This window comes from Geotrypetes seraphini, chromosome 9 (assembly GCF_902459505.1).
Source record: "Geotrypetes seraphini chromosome 9, aGeoSer1.1, whole genome shotgun sequence".
Lineage (NCBI taxonomy): Eukaryota > Metazoa > Chordata > Amphibia > Gymnophiona > Dermophiidae > Geotrypetes > Geotrypetes seraphini.
The window spans coordinates 87561835-87583031 of record NC_047092.1 but is presented as its reverse complement, the minus strand read 5'-3'; the positions used below and the strand labels follow the sequence as shown (position 1 = coordinate 87583031).

The following is a 21197-nucleotide window of genomic DNA, read 5'->3' as shown; positions in this document are numbered from 1 at the left end:
AGCAGAGGGAAGCTGAGCCCAGCAGGCTGACTGAGGGTTTCACTACATCAAACAGATAAGTGCTCTCAAAGTTTTTACCCTAATGCCGACACTGAATGTGATATGCAAACTGTATCAGAGGATGTTTTAAAGGAAACAGAGATAGCCAGTGACCTGAACCTGGATAAGGAAGGCTATGCAGGCACACAAACAAATGAGGAAATGTTTGGTGAATAAGAACATTGAAGCTTGTTATGCAAGGGAGAGAACTGGTAATTTTCCCTATCTGCAAGAATTTTAAAACTACGTTTACCTCACTGTTTGCTAAGAGGATCTCACGCTGGAGCAAAGACAGAGTTCCTGGAATGTTTTTTTTTGTTTTAGAAACCTGTGCCTGTTTGCAGTGCCCGCAAAAGCAGAAAGTTTTGTGGCTGATTAACTCAGTGCACACAAGTGATAGGATGGTTACATTCCTCAGTAGATAGATTGTGAGCCCACCAGGACAGAGAGGGAAAATGCTCGAGTACCTGATATGCAAACCACTTAGCACAGTCACTTTCCGTAACAGGCGTTATCCAAGGACAGCAGGCAGATATTCTCACATATAGGTGACATCATCCATGGAGCCCGGTATGGATAGTTTGACATGTGAACTGTCACTTTAAGTTGAAAAACTTTGCAATTGCCTGCATGCGCCAGTGCCTTAATGCCCAATGCCAGCTCGAGCCCCTCAGTTCTATAAGCTAATAAGCCAAACAGGGGCAGTGGGTGAAATGTGAGAATATCTGCCTGCTGTCACTGGATACCACCTGTTACGGTAAGTAACTGTACTTAGTAACTGTACTTTAACCTAGGACAAACAGGCAGCATATTCCCACATATGGGACTCCCTAGCTTACTGTAATGGGATGGAGGAGAGTTAGCCAGATGAGAATAAAAATTATAATACTGCTTGGCCGAAGTAACCATCGCGCCTGGAAAGAATTCCAGAGAATAGAGAGAGATTAATTTGTGAACTGAGAACCAAGTAGCTGTTTTGCAGGCATCAGCAATGTAAGTGGAATGTAAAAAAGCAACTAAAGCTGCATAGCCGGATCCCATGAGTTGTTATAAGATTTCTGAACTGCAGCCCATCCCGAGCATTGCAAAAAGAAATACAGGCCACAAGCCATATGGATATGGATCTTTTGGTGGTGGACCAGCTCAACTTTTTAGTATGAAAAAGGTGAGCAGTTGAAGCAATGCTCTATAAGACTGAGACCTTTGTAAGTAAAAAGCTAAGGCCTGTTTACAGTAGAAGGTATGAAGAACTGACTGGCAGAATGAGGAAAAGATTTCAGAAAGAAAACTGGCGATACAATGAATTGATGGAAATGAAAATCTGAGACTACCTCTAGAAAAGTGTGGAGAAACATCTTATAGTAAAAAAAAACCAAAAAAGGTGTGTTGGATGCCAAGGTGTGAAACTGTCACAGAAGTAAGTCAGAAGTGGTGGAGATAAAAAGAAAAATCCACTTCCTAAGATAGGAAGTTAAGAAGAGCATAGGTCATTGGTTGAAATGGAGGCTGTAGCAGACTAGAGAAAACCATAGTAAGATTCCACACCAGTAGAGGAAGTTTGAGAAATGGTCTGATGTTGATAAGTGCTTTCATAAACTGTCAACTAGAGGATGAATACTCAGAACTTGAACAGTAAAATAAACATGGAAAAACATTGAATACCGTGAGGTGAAGTCTGACTAAACTGATTTTAAGCCTTGATTTGGATAAGCAGAAAAAAATATTCCAACACCTGAAGATATGGAGAATGATAAAGTATCTTGATGATGAATACCATACTACACTGAAAACCATATTTTGTTGGAAACACTACCATGAAACAGGGGATTTCTGGAGACATTCAAAAAGATTGTGAAAAGAGCAGATCAGCGTCAGATGAGGTCATCCCAAATAGAAGTGTCAGATGAGACAACTGTAGAATGGCATGTAAAAAACTTTGACTCTGCATGAGAAAGAGATCTAGAAGGATATTAGATCCTTAACATAGTGTCTGAAACAGGATAGGACTATGTGAGGAGTCTCAGAAAGAGAGAAAATGTAGCACAAAACTAAGGAGGTGAGCAACCACTTGTGTTGCCGAAGAAATCAGCTGAAGTTGTCAGCAAGAGTATTTGTTGCTTTTTGAACATAGACAAGGTTTAGAAATGTTTCAAGCTGTGTAATTCCAAGGCCTCTTGGCCTTCTGACAGAAAAATAGAAAAACTCTTGATTATGCAGTAGAAAGCAAGTTGATTGCTCATAAATAGTAAGAGGAGCTGATTAAATATGCTGTGAAGAAAAGACTTGAGAGTAGTATTCCAACTCGCTTAAGTCTCAACATATGTATATAAACATCTGCTCTTAGAAGAAAAGGCTTATGTATTTATACTGTCCAGGTGAGGTTCGCAAGAATACTTGGGAGTATGTGGTCAGAACTGGCTGATCTGGAGGCATCTGAAGTGCCGGTTAGAGAATCGCATTGCCATCAGCTGATCGTTGCAAGGGAATCCTCCTGCCACGATCAGCTGAGCAGCTACAGCAGGAAACCCCTCCCCACAAAGTCCCTCGGCAGGAGGGATGCTCACTGCCTCCCACCGGCAACACCCTCTCCTCTAGACCTCCCCAACCAACAACCACCCCCTGTACCTCTTTGTAGAAAGTTTGGCTGGCAGGCCCTCCCCAATCCATTCTGGCATGTACTGGGAGTGGCCTAAGACTCTGACTGACCAAGTGCCTAAGGCCCCTCCTATGGGCTGGCCTAGGGCCGCTTAGGCTAGCCAAAGGCCACTTCCGGGTGAAACCATGCCCAAGCCCAGCCTTGTGCGAGCTTAAGTGTCACAACACATCTCCCTCAACCGCGATAAATGCCTAAAGTGTAGGGGGCCTGCCTCAGAGGGGGAAGGGTGTTTAAAAACACGAGTCCCAACTGGCTGGTTAAACAGCGTTAGGATGCCGTTTATAGAATCTGCCCCCAAATCTCCAAAGAACACCAAGAAAAAAATACCTGAAAATAATAAAACTGCAGAGCAGATTAAAAACACTTTCAAGCAGAAAAACTGAAGAGGCAGGAGCAGCTCCCTGGGCAGGAGGTACAGTTGAAAACATGATTGACAGTTTTCTGTAAGCAACTTGCTACACTAGACACAATGCACTAGAAATTTTTGTTAGCTATCCAACAAAAGGTTGTTGCCTACAACTTGCTAAGGTGGAATCCACAATATTTTGAATGAACTAAGCGTGAAATATCTTAAATTTTTGTGAGTGTGTAGGTGATATGGGAAGATTAGATACTTACCTTGATGATCTTCTTGGAGAATTCCATGCCAAGTGGTCTAATGGTCCCCATCATTATGTTTCAGATTTTGTTCAAAATTTGCATATATAATAGTCAGCGTTTTATGAGAATTTTCCTAAGATTTTAGATTTCTAACTGCAATAGTCACTGAGTTAGACCCACTTGTCTTGTTGGATGTTGGCAGCATTGTGCATGATGATGATGAATAAAGTGTCATTTTTAGCTGCTTGCAAAATTGAGAATTGGTCAAGAATGATCATTTTTGGTAAGTCAGCATAACTTTTTATGCTAGTTGCAACGATGCTAGTATGAGCATCATGTATACAAAAAGTCACCTGAAAATTTTGCTCAAGGTGTGCCCAAAAATTTGTTGCAGTTTTTTGCAACAGATTTTGACTAGTTTATCAGCTGCTGTAGCTCTAGAGCAAGAGTAAATATAGACTTTCAGATTTTTATCATAGATCAGTGGTCTCAAACCCTTTGCAGGGCCACATTTTGGATTTGTAGGTACTTATAGGCCTCAGACCAAAATAGTTAATGTCTTAAAGAAATGATAATTTTGCATGAGGTAAAACTCTTTATAGTTTATAAATCTTTCCTTATGGTTAAGTCTTTATAATAATATTGTAATTTATAGCTAAAGAGACATATGATCAAGAAAATGTTTTATTTTACTTTTGTGATTATGATAAATATACTGAGGGCCTTAAAATAGTACCTGGCGGGCCACGGGTTTGAGACCACTGTCATAGATTATTCTTACATTGGACATTACACTCTCAAATTTGCAGCAATCCTGCATGAATAGCTGCATTAACATTCCTTCAAATTTGGCATCTTTGACACAGGGGCTGAAACTAGTCAATTTTCAGGGTCAATTATTAGTCTGCCTATATTTTTCTAAAATCAACACTGTTTGAAAGATACATTTTTACTCTAAGATACATGCCTTTTGGTTTAGCAGTGCCACTTTCTTGTACAATCCCACTCTATTCCTGGACAAGTGGGTTTATGCATAATGTGACCATTTATTTTTTATCACAAAACGAGACCGGACCCTCCCCGGATCCCGGAACCCATTAAATATAGTGCAAAATATAGACAGCAGATATAAATTCTCAAAACTGACACATTTTGATGACTAAATTGAAAAAAAAAAAAAAAAAAAATCATTTATTGTCTGGTGATTTCATGAGTCTCCGACTTCCTTCTTACTGTGCATCCTTTCTTTCTTTCTCTCACCCTGCCCCACCTCCCCCGTTCTTTCTATCTTTCTTTCTCTCGGCTCCCCCCATCTTTCATTCTCTCTCCTGGCCCCCAAGCCACTGCCGCCACCTATTTGTCCAAGCCATCACCGCACTAACATCATCTTTGTGCAGCGACTGCACAAGCCTTCCCCCTCTCATCCCCACGAAGTAAACTCTGACGTCAGAAAGGAAGTTCCAGGCAAGCCATGCAGTGATTGGCTGGCCCAGAACTTCCTCTCCGACATCAGAATTGACGTCGGGGGAGGGGGGGCAGGAAGGCTTGTGCAGTCGCTGCACAAAGATGATATTAGTATGGCGGTGGCTTGGACAAATAGGCAGCAGTGGCCCGTTTTTAGTTCGCCTGTCCCACTCCTTCTGAAAACAGGACATTTTGGTATCCCGAAGCTGTGTGTCGGGACAAAGGGACAGGTGAGCTAAAAACGTGATGTCCCATTCAAAACGGGACTTATGGTTACCTTAGTTATGCATAAAGTGACTATTTATTTTTCTCCTTAAAATGGGACATCTACTAATTTGTCAGCCCCGCCCCCAATTTCTTCCATTCATTTTTCATGTACACACAATATCTTATTAATTCATAATGGTAAACATAAAATTTAAAAAAACACAAAGCACACTGCATGCAGAGAAAATGTTAATTATCATTTATATTAATAATAACAGTTTATATACCGCAGGACCGTGAAGTTCTATGTAGTTTACAATGATTAAAAGATTTTACAGATTGAGTGGATTTAACAAAGTTAAAAGCTAGTGATTAACAGCTCTAGGGATCAGTTATTGTGGAATGAGATCGTGCAGGTTAGTTGACTAGGTACTTCAGGAACAGATATGTTTTTAGGCGTTTCCTAAATTCCCCATAAGTAGTAGGCGTAAGCAATTGTTCTAGATTTTTACCCCATAATGCTACCTGATGTGAGAGATGTTGATGATGTCTTTTAAATTTACATCCTCTAACAGGAGGGGAAACAAAATTCAAGTGTGAGCTTCTCTTATGTCTGTTGGCTGAGAAAGAGAAAAGGTCCGTTATGTATTTAGGGGCTAAACTGAATAGTACCTTAAAACAGAAACAACCAAACTTAAACTTCCCACGTGCCTCCATCGGCAGCCAATGCAGAAGTCAGTAGTAAGGTGTTACATGATCGAACTTCTTCAACCTGAAGATCAGTCTGATCGCTGTATTTTGCACTAGTTGTAGTCGCCGCATATTCTTCTGGGAAATTGCCAAGTAGGCGATATTACAGTAATCAAGTTGACTCAGTATGAGGGATTGTACCAGAATTTTGAATGATGACACATCAAAATAGGCTCTAATGGACCGAAGCTTCCAGAGTGTGAAGAAACCCTTTCTGATTATGGAGTCCACCTAGACTTTCATGGTTAGGCTCTGGTCCAGTGTTGCACCCAATACTTTCACAGTAGATTGAATAGGATAACTGAGTTTATTGATGCATAGTGATATTTTGATATCAAGCTGGTGTGGCGAAGCAACAAAAAATTTGTTTTTTCTGAGTTAAGTTTCAGTCTGAATTCTGTCATCCATTGCTCCATCAAATTTAGTACTTCTGTTGCTTTGGGAGTGACTTCCGAGAGAGAGTTAGTGAATGGGATAATGATCGTGAAGTCATCTGCGTAGCTAAATAATTTTACCCCCAGCTGGGACAATTGCGCACCTAATGAAGACATGTAGACATTGAAAAGCAATGGGGATAGTGGTGACCCCTGTGGGGTTTCTTCAAAGAGGTCAAGACAGATGACTTTAAAATATGCAATGTCACCTCAGTAACAACTATAGAAAAATAGACAAATACAGTGCATAATATAGATAGCAGATATAAATTCTCAAAACTTGAGACAGTTTTTCCTACCTTTGTTGTCTGGTGAGTCTCGGGTTGCACTTCCTTCTGACTTTGTATCCTTTCTTTCTCTCTCCCTGCCTCCCCTCACACCATCACCGATGATAATTTCTCCCTGCTTCCTCGCCTCCCCCCACACCACCACGGACTACAATTTCTCCCTGCTTCCCCGTTGCCGCAGCAAACACAGCAAGAAGGCCAGGCCAGACGTGTGCAGCGACTGTACAATGGATGGCCCACAAGTCTTCCCCCTGACATCAATTCTGACGTCAGAAAAAAAGTTCTGGGCCCGCTAGGCAGCAATTGGCTGGCCCTGAACTTCCTCTCCGATGTCAGAATTGTGGGCTGGCCATTGTGAAATCGCTGCACACACCTGGCCTGGCCCTGTTGCTGTGGTGACGGCAGAGAAGCAGGGAGAGAGCCCAGGCTCCTTGATTGGCTCACAGCTTCAGCACAGCACAGCTTCAGGATGTCAAAATGTTCCATTTTCAGAAAAAGAGCAACCCACTAGACTCTAGGGCAGGGGTGTCCAATGTCGGTCCTCGAGGGCCGCAATCCAGTCGGGTTTTCAGGATTTCCCCAATGAATATGCATTGAAAGCAGTGCATGCACATAGATCTCATGCATATTCATTGGGGAAATCCTGAAAACCTGACTGGATTGCGGCCCTCGAGGACCGACATTGGACACCCCTGCTCTAGGGGGTTGCTCTCTTTCTAAAAATGGGACATTTCGGCATCCCGAAGCTGTGCTTGGGGACAACAGGACTATCTATCTAAAAACAGGATGGTTCCATTCAAAACAGGACGCATGGGTCACATTAGTTATGCATCCCATGTCGCAAGACTACTTGTAGGAAGCATTATTTACATAATTTTTCAGACCCTCTCTCTTACCTCAGGACTGCCCTATAGGTCTCCATTTGCTTTCCTATAAGTGAGACAGTAGGAGCCAGTCTTTTCTGCTCCTATTTAATTTTTTCTTCTATTAGGTTTTTACGCATCTTCGCATCCTCGTGCTGCAGAGATTCCCCGTGAGGACAGCTCTGGCCGCGGGAGATCACAGACTTTGCGGGTAAAGCCTGCTTCTAGGAGGTTGGCTGCTTTGCAATGCACCTCCTAGATGGCCTGCACTTTCTGATCAGGGACCATTTCCTCAGGAGCCGACTCACCCCAGCTTTGTCCACTAGTGGGTTTGAGCACAGCCTGCATGGCTCCAAGGAAGTGTGTCCAGGATCGAGGCCAATTGCGTTCCTCCACCAGGTTGTGTGCACGGTGTGTTCAAAGATGGTGGAGGTCTCTGGCCATTGATGTCAGGCTGGAGCGGTAAGTCAGAAGGCCAGCAGTCCAGTTTGCAAGGCTTGTTGAGACAGAGGATCTCCCTATAAGCTGTTTCAGCTTCCTTACTGCATAGCATGGCACAGGGATGAAAGCCTGCCACAGCGATTTTAGGGAATCTTAAAGAATAGTTTTTGGGCAGTTTGGGAGTTAGCTGTAGGTCACTCCACCCCTAAAATTGCAGTATTTGGGGGGGGGGGGGTTCTTGTTCTTTTCCCAGGCTATTTTCCTTTGAAAATTGCTCCCACAGCAACCATCTTAGATTTTCCCAATTTGAACGCAAGTTCTTTTTGCTTCTAAAAGCTTTATTTTTGCAAGAAAACCTCTCAGATGGACTTCTCAGGGCAGGCTACTTCGGATTCATACCCTGATTGTGGTGGGTGGCTGTCAGCCATGTTCCACATATTGTACGGCGCAAGGATTTCATCAGCTCTGGTTCCCTCAACCCCTTTAGGGGGTCCTGTCACCCACTCCAGCTGTGGCCAGTCCAAAAAGTCTAGAGCAGTGTTTCTCAACTCAATCGCTTGATTTGCATATACTGCCTCTATTATATGCAAATTTCTTTCATGCATGGATATGCTGAAAACCTGACTGGCAAGGGGGTACTTCAGGATTGAGTTGAGAAATACTGGTCTAGAGGTTGAATGGAGCACGGCATCACTATTACTACTAATACGGTACTACTATTAATTATTTCTATAGCTGCCCTGAATACATCACTGGACCACTAGCGACTTGTAAGTTAGTCCAGGGAGGAAAGGGAGCTACTTTTCTATTTTTTTATTTTTCTTTTTTGTTTACTGCAATTGTAAGAAATGCAATTATGATCTTACACAAAGCACAGTTACTTAGCGTAACAGGTGTTATCCAGGGACAGCAGGCAGCTATTCTCACTAGTGGGTGACGTGATCCAACGGAGCCCCGATGCGGACGCCTCACAAGCAGACTTGCTTGAAGAAACTCGAAGTTTCGAGTCGCCCGTACTGCGAGTACCTTCCCGCCCAGTACACAGGGCGCGTCTCCTCAGTTCAGATAGCTAGCAGAGAAGCCAACCCGGGGAGGTGGGTGGGATGTGAGAATAGCTGCCTGCTGTCCCTGGATAACACCTGTTACGGTAAGTAACTGTGCTTTATCCCAGGACAAGCAGGCAGGTATTCTCATTAGTGGGTGACCTCCAAGCTAACCAAAGTGGGATGGTGGGAGAGTTGGCAACTTAGGAGAATAAATTTTGCAATACTATTTGGCCAAACTGTCCATCCCGTCTGGAGAAAGTATCCAGACAATAATGAGAAGTGAAGGTATGAACCGAGGACCAAGTGGCAGCCTTACAAATTTCCTCAATAGGTGTAGATCTGAGGAAAGCCACAGAAGCTGCCATTGCTCTGACCTTATGGGCTGTGACTTTACTGTGAAGAGGAAATCCAGCCTGGGCATAGCAGAATGAGATACAAGCCGCCATCCAATTGGAGATGGTACGCTTAGAGATAGGACGTCCCAACTTGTTCGGATCAAAGGAGATAAAAAGTTGAGGAGTAGTTCTGTGTGGTTTGGTGTGTTCCAAATAGAAAGACAAAGCATGCTTACAGTCCAGAGTATGAAGAGCAGATTCTCCAGGATGAGAAAAAACACTGGAAGTACAATGGATTGGTTGAGATGAAACTCCGAGACTACTTTAGGAAGGAATTTCGGATGAGTGCAAAGAACCACCTTGTCATGATGGAACACTGTAAAAGGTGGATCTGCAACCAACGCTTGAAGCTCACTGACTCGTCGAGCAGAAGTGAGGCCAATGAGAAACACCACTTTCCAAGTGATACACTTCAGATGAGCCTTGTCCATTGGCTCAAATGGAGGTTTCATCAGTTGAGCAAGAACAATATTGAGGTCCCAAACCACTGGAGGCGGTTTGAGAGGAGGATTGACATTGAAAAGTCCTTTCATGAATCTGGAAACCACAGGATGAGCAGAGACAGGTTTCCCCTCAATAGGCTGATGGAAAGCAGCAATTGCACTAAGATGGACTCGGACCGAAGTAGACTTGAGACCAGACTGAGAAAGGTGCAACAGATAGTCCAAAACTGAGGATAAGGAGGAAAGTTGAAGCTCATTATGATAAGAAAATCTAGTCCATTTTTGGTGATAGCATTGTCTAGTAGTAGGCTTCCGTGAAGCTTCCAAAACATCCCTCACAGATTGAGAGAACTGCAGAGGAGCTATGTTGAGAGAAACCAAGCTGTCAGGTGAAGAGACTGCAGGTTGGGATGAAACAGAGATCCCTGATGCTGCGTAAGCAGAGAGGGAAAAACTGGTAGAAGGTAGGGCTCCCTGCTGCTGAGTTGAAGTAGAAGGGAGTACCAAGGTTGTCTGGGTCACCGAGGAGCAACCAGAATCATGGTGGCGTGGTCGGACTTCAGCTTGACCAGGGTCTTTTGAGTGAGAGGAAACGGAGGAAACGCATATAGAAAGAGATTCGTCCAGTCCAGAAGAAAAGCATCTGCCTCGAGGCGATGAGGAGTGTAGATCCTGGAGCAGAACTGAGGCAGCTTGAAGTTGTGGGGAGCTGCAAAGAGATCTATATCAGGGGTTCCCCACTGAGAGAAGATGTGATGCAGGGGTGTGGAATGGAGAGTCCATTCATGAGGCTGTAGAAGACGACTCAAGTTGTCTGCTAAGGCATCGTCCGCCCCCTGAATGTAGACAGCTTTGAGGAAGGCGTTGTGGCGAATTGCCCAATCCCAAACTTTCAGAGCTTCCTGACAGAGGGAGGCAGATCCTGTGCCTCCCTGCTTGTTGACATAATACATGGCGACTTGATTGTCCGTGCGAATGAGGACTACACAGTCGTGAAGCAGATGCTGAAAGGCATTGAGAGCATTGAAAATCGCCCTGAGTTCCAGAAGATTGATGTGACACTGACGATCTGTACTGGTCCAATAGCCTTGAGTACGGAGACCATCTAGATGAGCACCCCAGTGTTCTCCCTAGGGCCTTTTAGCTGGGCGGTCCGCCCAGCTAATTTAGACCAGCGCCCGGCTATCATCTGCTGCCTCCGCCGCTGCTGAACATTAAAAAAAACAACCAAAAAAACCCGGCTTGGAGATTTCAGGCCATAGCTAACTTATGCTCCGGGGCTCTATTGGGGGAAATGCTGCCGGGTCCTGCCTTCGCGGAAACAGAAAGTAGGCAGGACCCGGCAGCAAGAAGAGCAAATGCTTCACTAACCTGTCTCACGCCTTAGCCCGTAGCGAACGTTTGCTTCAGGGCTCTCAACATGTTCGTGCCGGCTTCCCTTCTCTTCCCTCCAAAACCGGAAGTTATGTTTGGGGGGGAGAGAGAAGGGAAGCCGGCACGCACATGTTGAGAGCCCTGAAGCAAGCGTTCGCTACGGGCTAAGGCGGGAGACAGGTTAGTGAAGCATTTGCTCTTCTTGCTGCCGGGTCCTGCCTACTTTCTGTTTCCGCGAAGGCAGGACCCGACAGCATTTCCCCCAAAAGGTGGATCGCGATCTTGGGCCAATCAGCCTTCCTCTCCCCGACGGCAGAATTGACTTCGGGAAGAGGAATACTGGTCGGCCAAAGCAAGGAGAGCTTGGGGCGGCGTCGGCTTTTGGGCCTGTTATTGGTGGCGGTTTGGGACCTGTTATTGGTGGCGGTATGGGTCCTGGTCCCCGATGGCAGTGGCTTGGGGGAGGGCAGGGATAAAAAAAAGAAAAAGGGCAGGCAGGGAGACAGAAGGAAAGAAGAGAAACAGAAAAAAAAGAAAGGGAGGCAGAGAGAAAGAAAGGGCAGAGAGAGAGGAAGGAAAGTTTGGGGGAGGGAATGAGGTCTAGAGGAAAGGAAGCATATAGGCTAAAAGAAGGGAAGAAAGATTGGATTCACAGTCAGAAGAAGAAAGTGCAACCAGAGAATCATGAAATAACCAGACAAGGTAGGAAAAATGATTTTATTTTAAATTTAGTGATCAAAATGTGTCTGAATTTATATCAGCTGTCTATATTTTACACTAAGGTCCCCTTTTACTAAACCGCAATAGAGGTTTTTAGCGCAGGGAGCCTATGAGCGTCGAGAGCAGCGCTGGGCATTCAGCGCAGCTCCCTGCACTAAAAACTGCAATTGTGGTTTAGTAAAAAGGGAGGGGGTATATTTGTCTATTTTTGTATGGTTGTTACTGAGGTGACAATGCATAGAGTCATCTGCTTTGACCTCTTTGAAAAACTCTGGAATAGGAATGATAATTAACATTTTCTATGCGTACAGTGTGCTTTGTGTTTTTTTTTAATTTTATTGTTGGTAGATCATTTTGACTTGGTCAATTTAAAAGTAGCTCACAAGCCCAAAAAGTGTGGGCACCCCTGCTCTAGAACATCGCTCCTTAGTTTTATCAAGTGGTGCAGTGAGGGGCCAGCACTTTACATCTTATCACCTCATTCTTTCTTTTTTCTCCTCATGTACATCACGGTTCTTTATTCTAAGCAGCTCTGGCACTAACAGTATTACGGGTGCCTTATGCTACTTTCACTACCACTTGCAGTCAGGTTCGACATTTTATCATGGTTTTGGTTTTTTATTTAGTTTTTCACCAGTATTTATTTATTAAAGCAGTCTTTTTAACAGCCCGATGCCCTTCCCCTATCAGTGTGCATTCAATCCACTGCCAACACTGTTTTGGCGCCTCTTTCAACAGATCAAACATCATTGCCCCACTGTCGCGTGTTCACATTTATTCTGCGTACGAGTTTATCTCATCAGTGCAGAGACCTTTTCGGTAAGTCCATTTTACTCTCCCTTTTTTACTTTCCCGAGTGCTGTGGTTTTATTCTTTGGTTTTAATAGAAGCTCATTTGAACAATAATTTAGATCTTTCCCAGGTTTCACTTTTCATCTACCCGGTCTTTTCTGGTTTCCTTTCTATAGTCTGCTTTTCGTCTGGAGTCTTTTGAGTTTAGAATTACATTTTATGACATATTTTTGTGGTTATAATTGTATGACATGTCTAATTCGGTCAAGTTATCCATTCTTTTTATTATTTTTTGTCCCCTCATACAGTGGCAGACTGCCCCGGATGCCAGCCTTAGAGGGGTACACAGCTGGTTGGATCCAGAACTTCCGAGCTGCTCTAAATGGCACCTGCACCTCAGCGCGACTGCCATACTTATTCCGAAGCATAGTCGGCAGCCACACTGAAGTGCAGGAAGGTCCTGCGATGACTGCATTTGCCGCCTCTGCCTCCGGAAGACGTAAGTGGCGTCGGAAGGGGTGGACTGGCAGCTGCAGTCATTGCGGAACCTTGCCACAACTCCCTGTGTCTGCCGGCCCACCCCCTCCAACATCACTTACATCTTCCAGAGGCAGAGGCAATAGAAGCAGTCATCATGGGACCTTGCTGGTTTGGAGGGAGAGAGGAGCATAGAAGGGTGTTAGAGGAAGAAAAAGGGGGTCAGGGTGGTATGGAATGGTGGTGGAGGGAGAGAAAGGGGGCAGATGCTGATGGAATTGGTGTGCAGGGAAAGGAGAGAGAGACATAAGGGAGAAGGATACTGGATGGAATTGGGTTGGAGGAAAAGAAAGGGGGCAGATGCTGATGGAAGTGGGGGGAAGGGAGAGGAGAGAGTGAAATGCCAGACCATGGGCGTGTGGGAGAGGGAAGGGAAGAACAGGAGAGAGATGCCAGACCATTGGAGGAGGGAAGGGGAGAAGATAGATGCCAGAATAATAGGGGTGAAGGGAGAGATGGAATGGGAATACAAGGAGAGAAGATGCCATATAGAAGGGGCAGAGGGTAGACTGTGGATGAAAGGAAGAGAGTGACAAAGACTATGAGGAAAGCAGAAACCAGAGAAGACAATGTAGAAAAAAATTCTATTTATTTTTTTTGCTTTAGGGGAGATGCATCGCTGTTTCTGTGGTATTGCATTGTATACAGAGTCCAGCTTCATGGTGGTTCAATTTAACCTTTGTCTACGTTTTTCTATTTTATCCCCCCTTTTACAAAACTGTAGAGGGTTTTTTTTAGCACTGGCCATGGTGGCAATTGCTCAGAATTCTATGAGAGTCTGAGCTGTTACCACCATGGCTAAAATCCACATTATAGTTTTGTAAAAAGGAGAGGGGTTAGTTGTGATTACATATTCCATACTAGGCGAAGGTGTTTTCTGTGTTCTGTGTGTTCGAAAGACATGGTTTTCAGTTAGGATTCACTGTGTAGGATTGATCTGTACTAGTCTGGCTTGTTTAGTTTTACAATGGGTGTATTGATGTTGTACTGCTCACTGCAGTATGAAAGATGCTGCCTTTTCCTAGGTACACTCTTGTGTGATGTGTGGATTGTTACTAAAAATCATGTTTTTCATACAGATGGGGGGGGGTGTAAAAAAATGATGGGCCTCGGGTGTCACATATGCTAAGTACACCACTGCCTTCATAGTTTATATCTAATCCACAAGCCTGCTTTTAGGACCTACAGGATATGTATCCCTCCGATTCATGACAATTTCACTTCTCATGTTATCTTATCCATTCTTTTTATTATATAACTGCTCAGATAAGCATCATTCTTTGACGTGATTGGACCTTGAAAACTAATGGCAACAGTGTTCTCCCCAGAAATTTTTTCCAGCCATGAAAACTATTTGCTGCATTTAGTGTGCCACAAAAAACATTTGCTCTGTTTAGTGTGCCGGAGTTAAAAAAGTTTGAGAGACGCTGCTCTATACCATTTGAAAGAGGGCAAATATCTAATTATTCACTTCTAGAATTGCATACTTCTTAAATTTAATAAAAAATTATGGAACAAGTGTCAAACCTTAAGAAAGGCTGCCATATTGAGCATTGGAAAATAACTAATAATAATTAACTAATACAAATAGTACACATTTAGGGCTCTTTTTACTAAGCTGCGCTAGCAGTTTTACCACGCATTTAGCTCGCGCAGAATTGCCGCATGTGCTAAACACTAATGCCAGCATTGAGCTGGCGTTAGTTCTAGCCGTGTAGCGCGGCAATTTTGCATTCGCTAAAAACGTTATTGCAGCTTAGTAAAAGGAGCCCTTAATTTTCCCCACCACCAAATTTCCCCATCCCGCCCCACCCGGCTACTTTTTCATGCCACCCGGCTGGAAAAAATTTCTGGGGAGAACACTGCACCCCAAGCGTAAGTTGAAGAATCGGTCGCGAGAACTTTCTGATGAGGGGACGTGTGAAAAAGTAAGCCTCTGCATAGATTGGAAGAGAGCATCCACCAGCGAAGAGACTGTGTCAGAGCAGGAGTGACCTGGATGTGTCGAGTCAGAGGGTCGGAAACATGCGTCCATTGAGATGCCAGGGTCCACTGAGGAATTCTGAGGTGAAGTTTGGCAAAAGGAGTCACATATACTGTAGAAACATGTGACCCAGAAGAACCATCATGTGTCTCGCCGAGATGGATGGGCGAGAGGAGACCGAATGACAAAGACGGAGAAGAGCTTCCAGACGTTGTTGAGGAAGGAACGCTCCGAGTTGGACAGTATCCAGAACAGCTCCGATGAAGGGGAGAGCCTGAGAAGGGTGCAGATGGGACTTTGGAAAGTTGATTTCGAATCCCAGACTCTGCAGGAACCAGATAGTCCGCTGGGTTGACAGGATGACTCCCTGAGATGTGGAATCCTTGATGAGCCAGTCGTCCAGGTAGGGAAACACCTGAAAGCCATTGTTCCTGAGTGCTGCGGCCACCACTACCAGGCACTTGGTGAAAACTCTGGGTGACGAGGCCAGGCCGAAGGGGAGCACTCTTACTGATAATGTAGATTCCCCACCTGAAATCTGAGGTCGGATGGATAGGGATGTGAGTGTAGGCCTCCTTGAGATCCAGAGAGCATAACCAGTCGTTCTGCTCAAGGAGGGGATAGAGAGACGCCAGGGTCAACATGCAAAATTTTTCTTTGACAAGGAACTTGTTGAGCACCCTGAGATCCAAAATAGGACGCAGATCGCCTATCTTTTTCAGAAAAAGGAAGTACCGGGAGTAAAATCCCTTGTTCTGCTGAGCCAAAGGAACTGGCTCGATAGCTCAGAGCTGCAGCAAAGCTTGAGCTTCCTGAAGAAGAAGGGCGGTCTGGGCAGAGGAGGAAGGAAACTCTCTTGGAGGATGATCCGGAGGAACTTATTGGAAATGAAGAGAATATCCTTCCCTGACGATGGAAAGGACCCAGAGGTCGGTGGTAATAGTCATCCATCGGTGGTAAAAATGATGGAGATGACCTCCGATAGGGGGAAAAAACAGGAAAGGGCAGAACGACTGATGTTATGCTCTCTAGGAGACAGTCAAAAAGGCTGAGGAGCCTTGGGTACAGCAGGTGGCTGAGGCTTCTGCTGTTTCTGAGGATGTTGCTACTTAACAGGCTGACGAATGGCAGGAGCCTGTTTTGGTGGAAAATGCCGTTAATAAATCAGAGGCGGGCGTGAAGGACAAGGAGGAGCTGGCTTCGGCTTAGGACGGAGAATAGACTGAAAAGACTTCTCGTGGTCCGAAAGCTTCTTGGTTGCTGCCTCTATGGACTCAAAGAGGTCAGTGCCAGCGCAAGGGATATTAGCCAGCCGGTCCTGCAGATTCGGGTCCATATCGATGGTGCTGAGCCACGCCAGGCGTCGCATGGCCACCGAGCAAGTAGTAGCCCCAGCAGACAACTCAAAGGCATCATATGAGGACTGAAGAAGTTGCAGTCGAAGTTGGGACAATGATGCCAGGACTTCCTGGTACTCAAAATGTGCCCGCGAATCCAAGTAGGGCATAAACTTGGGAAGGATGGACAGAAAAAACTCAAAATAGGTAATGAAGTGGAAGTTGTAGTTGAGGACTCTGGAGGTCATCATAGAGTTCTGGTAAATGCGACAACCAAATCTGTCCATCGTTTTGCCCTCCCTGCCCAGAGGGACAGTGGCATATACTTGAGAAGGGTGAGAACGCTTCAACGAAGATTCCACCAGAAGGGATTGATGGGACAATTGAGCACTGTTGAACCCCTTGTGATGGACAGTCCGGTATCTGGAATCCAATTTCCCCGGAACAGCTGGAATGGAATAGGGAGTTTCCAGACAGCGGACAAAAGTTTGATCCAACAGCTTATGAAGAGGAAGCTTGAGGGATTCAGCAGGAGGTTAAGGGAGATGCATGGTCTCGAGATACTCCTTGGAAAATTTGGACACAGTGTCCAGTTGAATGTCCAAATTAGCCACCATCTGACGTAGAAAAGAAGAAAATGAAAGCTGATCAGCCAAAGTCTAGCCTCGAGAGGGACTCGATCCAATGAAGACGGGGTTCTAGATGGAGAAAAAGACCCCACCGTGTCCTCAAGATCCTGAAGTGGAAGGTTTGCAGTAGACGGTGGAGAATACGGAAGAAAAGGCTGCTTTCGATGGGGCGAGGCATGCCTGGATGAGTGCTTCGAAGAATGTCTCGATCAATGTTGCGAGCTGTGCCTCGAAGCGGGCCTCGACCTTCGAGGCGAGTGTGTCTCCACCGAGGCCCCCAGAGAATGGATGGGGCTGGAGGCAGTGGATCGAAGCAGAAGTGGTTGGTTGGAAGAACCACGAGGCACTCGCAAAGACCCAGCTCCTTGCATTGAGTGTATCGGTTCCAATGGAGGCATGGGCAAAGACTCTGCTCCTTGCGATGCATGCATCGATGCCAGACCAGACACTCGCAGAGACTCTGCTCCCTGTAGAGAGTGTGCGTACGGCTGAGGCACAGGAGGCGGCTCGACCTCACGGGAGACCTCCGCATGCCCAGGCTGGATTTGAGAGAGAAGCTTCGGCCCCATTGTGGTAAAGAGCTGAATGAATTGCTTCTCCAGTAAGGTCTGGAACGAAGCCGGCAAGAATGGATCCGCGTCTCCAACGGGACCACCTGCACGGGCTTCGTGCTCCCTCGAGGCAGTGTGAGAGTGCTTGAGCTTAGAAGCCTTGGGCACTTTAAGCACCACCGGGGGAATGGGCTGCTGCACTATCTGACCTGAAGAGCCAGAGGAAGGCACCACAGCCGGCAAAGGCAGAACTGGTACAAACGAGGCAGGTTTGATGAGGCTCGGAGTAGCAGGTGCGGGAGCCTGTGGAGCCTTGGATGAGGTCGATGGTGAAGCACCCTTCGAAGACGAAAGCTCCATCGAAGACTCCATGCTGTAAAGCTGCTCCCACACGATGCAATGATGCTTGAAAGCACGGGCTGTAAGTGTTGAGCTAGGCCGGCACGATTTTCGGTAGATATTGAGGCCCAAGACACCGAAGACAGCGTCGATGAGGGTCCGTCAGGGAAATCGCGCGCTGGCACTTGGAACACTTTTTAAAACTGGTCACATGCCGGGACATAGGCCTAAAAAGCTCCGCCGCAAGATCGAAGCCGCGGGGCTGCGGCCACATGGCCTGCCCGGTCGAACGGATGGAAGAAATATATATATTTTAAAAACAAGAAAAGTACGATGAAAATCAGCGATTAAGAGAAAAATAACCCAAAACCGCGGACTTCAGAAGGCACAAGTGAAAATACTTCACGCAGAGAGTCGAAGACGGACTTCTCAGCTCCGCGGAAAAGTAAGAACTGAAGAGACGCACCCTGTGTACTGGGCAGGAAGGCACTCGCGCATGCGCGGAGCGGGCAACTCGAAACTTCGAGTTTCTTCAAGCAAGTCTGCTTGTGAGGCGTCCGCATCGGGGCTCCACTGGATCACGTCACCCACTAGTGAGAATACCTGCCTGCTTGTCCTGGGATAATAGTTAATATGGTAAATATAACCAAATACCTTTGATACAAGTTTCAGCTTTTATTTAGTTGTTTTCCAGGAGGATTGCGAAGATCTGCAATGCGACATAAATACGCTTGAGAAATGTGCCGTGACATGGCAAATGAGGTTCAACATGGATAAATGTAAAGTGATGCATGTCGGTAACAAAAATCTTATACATGAATACAGGATGTCCAGGGCATTACTTGAAGAGACCCCCCAGGAAAGAGATTTGGGAGTGCTGATTGACAGGTCGATGAAGTCATCTGCGCAATGCGCGGTGACGGCAAATAGGATGCTAGGAATGATTAAGAAGGAGATCACGAACAGATCGGAGAAGATTATCATGCTGCTGTACTGGGCTATGGTACGCCCTCACATGGAATACTGCGTCCAGCACTGGTCACCGTACATGAAGGACAGGTACTACTCAAAAGGGTCCAGAGAAGAGCGACTAAAATGGTTAAGGGGCTGGAGGAGAGCGAGAGATTAGAGAAACTGGGCCTCTTCTCCCTTGAAAAGAGAAGACCGAGAGGGAACATGATAGAAACATTCAAGATACTGAAGGGAATAGACTTAGTAGATAGAGACAGGTTGTTCACCCTCTCCAAGGTATGGAGAGCGAGAAGGCACTCTGAACTTAAAAGGAGATAGATTCTGTACAAACGTAAGGAAGTTCGTCTTCACCCAGAAAGCGGTAGAAAACTGGAACGCTCTTCCCGAGGCTGTTATGGGGGAAAACACCCTCCAGGGATTCAAGACAAAGTTAGACAAGTTCCTGCTGAATCGGAACGTACATAGACAGATAGGGCTGATCTCAGTTAGGGCACTGGTCTTTGACCTAGGGGCCACCGCGGGAGCGGACTGCTGAGCACGATGGACCACTGGTCTGACCCAGCAGCTGCAATTCTTATGTTTTTATATTCCTTAGAGGTAGAAAATGGGCTGCTGTTATTCACATTATAATATACTAGCATGGCTACCGAGAGTTTAGCAGAAGGATGCAAACTGCAAGTTCTGGCAATCCCCAGCAGCCCTCAATTTCTGTTTCAGCTTCAGTTTTGGTTTGACCACTACCAAAGGCAATTTCTATGGCTGTTTCAGTGGTGGACAACACAGGGGAGGGGGTTCAGCCTCTACAAGTAATAACTCCACAGCTAGGGCAGGATTAACCAATAGGCCAAGTAGGCATGTGCCTAGGGCCCAAAATGGTCAGGGGGGCCCGATGAAGGAGGGCATCAACATTGTTTTTTCCAAACAGCAATGGGCCCTCCAGCATCAATCGGCAATGCGGGCCCCACTCCGATCGGCAACGCAGCCCCCCCATCGACGGAAAGTAAGACAAGCAAGCAACATAAGAAAGGCAAGGGGAACTGTAATTGTGCAAGGGGTGCTGCTTGCCCAAAGCTTCCCTCTGACAGCAGCTTCCTGTTTCCGCCTGGGCGGGGCAGGGGGGGCCCAGTGGACTGTCCATAGCCATGACAACAGCTGTCTGCTCCCACCACAGAGACAATACCATCAGAAGGGATCCCTCTTCAATCAGTCGGTATGTTAGCTTCGGAAGGAGCAACACAAAAACTCTATCCTACCACCCCACCCTCAAACTCGTAGCTGTAATGCCACTTGGAGTAAAATTTTGGCTAAGACATAGCCTCAGAAGGGTACTCCATTCTACTACTTATGCTTTCTAAAATTCAGAAGTTATCTGCCAAATCGAAAAAATTATTGTTGTACCAATAAAAGGGTGTCACCTTACATATTTTTTGTTCGATCTTTAGTTTTACCCCTTAACTAAAGCACATAAAATTCACCTACAAGAACTGAAAGAACCATAAAACAAAAGAATGTTACCCCCTTCTCTCAAAAAGGTGCAATAACAACGGAGCACAATATAAAAACATTCGCTTTTACACAGACCTTCCTAAAATACAACAGAGTGCGCCAATGAGAATAAACATGTAAAGCTGACATATAAAATTACTATGTAAATACAATCAAACTAAAGTGTATTTTCACACTACTTATAAAGTGCATTGTAATCTACCAGTACTCACCAAAAACTGTAACATTTCAATTTTTGCCTCAACACGAGACACAAATACCAACGCCCGCCGTGCTTAAAATAAATAACACTTCCGGATCTGGACGTCAATTACTGCACGCACAAAACCAGACACTTCGTGCGTGAGTATTGCGAGCTTTTAATGACAAAGGTAGAAGGAAGGTGATTGACTTCTCAACAGGCCAATACCGTTGTTCTTCCTGTTTGGTTGGTAGGCAACAAAATGTGCAAACAGTACTACGGAAGCTCAAAGTACAGAACTCTGGAGGCCAGAGAAGTGACACAGCAATCATAATAGGGTTTCTATATGGCTACTGAAAAAGGACTGATTGAGACATCCTGGTTTTACTTCAATTGTACTTTCAATTAAGGTTAACAAATGTCTGAATTTCCCTGGGCACGTCTTCCTTTTGAAGACATGTCCGGGGGTCCAGACGGCTTTTCAAAAATCGGCACTTTTTTTCCAGGTTTTGAAAAGTTTGGAAAAAATCACTGTTGGGCAGGAGCGGATGCCACATCATCACGTCTGGGTATAATTGTAAGAAATTAAATCCATAATATAATGAATTACTGTGAGAAAATCGCTGCCCAGGGTAAAAAAAAACACAAAA

At 45.4% G+C, this 21197-nt stretch overlaps 1 protein-coding gene across 1 annotated transcript in view; it reads right to left on the bottom strand.

The window, feature by feature from the left end:
* STMP1 (short transmembrane mitochondrial protein 1) overlaps window positions 1-20776 on the bottom strand; it is an 86163-nt gene extending 65387 nt beyond the window's left edge. The window contains exon 1 of the mRNA XM_033957817.1: window positions 20579-20776. The gene's annotated coding sequence lies outside the window, so the exon portion shown is untranslated. The remainder of the gene's footprint in view (window positions 1-20578) is intronic.
* Between the last annotated feature and the right edge of the window lie 421 nt (window positions 20777-21197).